Source organism: Sitophilus oryzae, unplaced genomic scaffold (genome assembly GCF_002938485.1).
Source record: "Sitophilus oryzae breed Bouriz unplaced genomic scaffold, Soryzae_2.0 scaffold_1515_pilon_pilon, whole genome shotgun sequence".
Taxonomy (NCBI): Eukaryota; Metazoa; Arthropoda; class Insecta; order Coleoptera; family Curculionidae; genus Sitophilus; species Sitophilus oryzae.
The window spans coordinates 186,011-188,424 of record NW_022146187.1 but is presented as its reverse complement, the minus strand read 5'-3'; the positions used below and the strand labels follow the sequence as shown (position 1 = coordinate 188,424).

Here is a 2,414-nt window from a genome sequence, read left to right as displayed (position 1 = left end):
TAATAATGCGACTCACATCGACAGACTAACTCCCGACTCTCTTCATCATACATTTTTATATTTTCTATCCCTCGTGGTCATCACCGGTTACGTCGTTCAATCTGTTTTCATCTAATTACATTCATCCGGCTATGACCATGAGGGAATCGAACTTTGGTAGCCTGCGTTTGATTATCGACCCGAGATTGTTGTATTTTAATTGTTTAATTATTAATGTTATTTAAAAACATATCTGGGTCGATGTCATGCAGGTAACCGATCTCTTGGGCCTATATCAAATTGTTTTTTCCCAATTTAATCTAAACCCAAGTTGACATCTATTTAAGTCTTGACAATATGCATGAAAATTGACTTCCTATAAAATAATAAATAAATAAAATAATCTTTATTGACTACTTTTTGTATATGAACATTACAATTGTAGCAAGTCAGCGGAAATTACATTAGGGTAAAGAAAAACACAAAGAAACGATTAGAACAAACATAATAATAATAATAGCTCCCGTATATGGCGTTTAACGCCTTGGGAGTAGCAAGGTACAGCTTGTTATACTAGAGCTGTTCGGTATACAAGGAAGTGGCTATGATGGTAATGTGGCTAGCACTACGCTTCAACCGCCTATTATTACCTCAGGATTGTGAATCCCCAGTACTCATTTAAGGCTGAGTCGACCTAGGTACCCAAACTATTTTTATTTTAATAAAAATAGTCGGCTGATATAATGCCGGGTGTGGGAATCGAACCCACACCTTGAGATTGGTAGACGAGAGCCTGTACCTCTACGCCACCGGGCACCTTCCGTAGGAGGATGCCAGCAATTAGAACAAACATAACCAGATTTAAATACGATCACAACTATTTACATTAGTGAAAAAATGTTGTTAGTTTACAATCTCAAAATATTCATCCACACTATAAAGCGCATGCTCTGAGAGGAACTTTTTAATAACAATTTTAAATTTTTTATTGTTTAGATATTTTACTGGAGGTGGCAATACGTTGTAAAGTTTTACATTCAGACAATTCTTATCTGATTTACACAAACGAAATTTATTTGATCTTATTGAACTTGCTAATCTTGTGCCATAGTTATGAATGTCCGAGTTATGGGTAAAAGAAGATTCATTTTTATGTATCTCCAACAGTTGTAATAAGTAAGAGTAATAAAATAATAAAAAATGTATATTTCTAATGAAAAAAGTTGCGCCCAACGTGGGGCTCGAACCCACGACCCTGAGATTAAGAGTCTCATGCTCTACCGACTGAGCTAGCCGGGCTGATAGAACAATCTCTATTTTTAGAGCACTCTCTGTCATAGAACATAATAGGTACTATTTTTAGAGATCTAAAAAGGTGGCTCCAGTTAATTTTATAAATATGTTGCATAAAAATTATGTACGATTTATTGAATAAATAATATTGGTAATTTTAGAATTTTAATGAGTTTATTTGATAAAGGACAGTGATTTTGAAACACCCGAAATGTTTTGTAAACTAATAAAAAAAATAAAATTAAGATGTACAGGGTGAGTCAACGATAGAGTAAAGTCCATTATCTCATTTGTTTCGAGGTTTACAAAAAAATGTTAAATACTAACGTTATAGGGAAGGTTAAGATACACATTTTAAAATTATTATAGAGTATACAGAATCCTTCAAAAATGTGGGGCGGATATAACATATGTTTTTTTAAATGCAACACCCTATTTTTTATTTTATTTTTAGATTCTGCGTAAAATTCTATAACTTTTTTATATATAACGTTATATACGTAAAATTAATAGTTTTTGTAATATTTAAATTTGTTTATACAAATGTTAAATTGCAGTGTGGTAAAAAATTGTCAGTTGTACCATTGTTTCTCAAGTTGGAATACCAAACTTTGGTATGATAATTCTATAGAGATTAAAAAGAAGATATATGTTAAGATATTTTAGTTAAATGCTACAGGGGTTCAAAATATATTTATGAATTTCAACTATTTAAAATTAAAAAATCTCAAATTTTTTAAATGGTACACCCTATATATTTTCATTTTTTCTGATAGATTTTGCAAAGCTCTTCAACTTTTATTAAATATGTCATATACCTATTTTTAATAGTTTGCGATTTATTCCAATTTTTTCTATTTTTACCCTAATTTTTAATACAACTGCGCTATAACATCATAGTTGCCGTGACAAAACAAACATATTTATTACCTATTTTTAACAAGTAGTTTAATAATTAGTTACAATTGTTATTATTAGTCAAAATTAACTAACTTTACTCAAAAAAACTAAAATGGTAGTCGTGAATTTCTTGGTGTATTTCTGTATTATGAACGATGACATTTGGATTTTCCGTCGGGCTGAATAGCCACAGATTAGGGTAATACTAACTAGATTACCTAATTGTTGACGACTACTGATAA

At 30.9% G+C, this 2,414-nt stretch overlaps 1 non-coding gene across 1 annotated transcript; it reads right to left on the bottom strand.

Annotated features, from left to right (window-relative positions):
• Positions 1-1,205: 1,205 nt before the first annotated feature.
• Positions 1,206-1,278, bottom strand: Trnak-cuu. The gene has a single exon. It is a non-coding gene; the product is annotated as a tRNA-Lys (tRNA).
• Between the last annotated feature and the right edge of the window lie 1,136 nt (positions 1,279-2,414).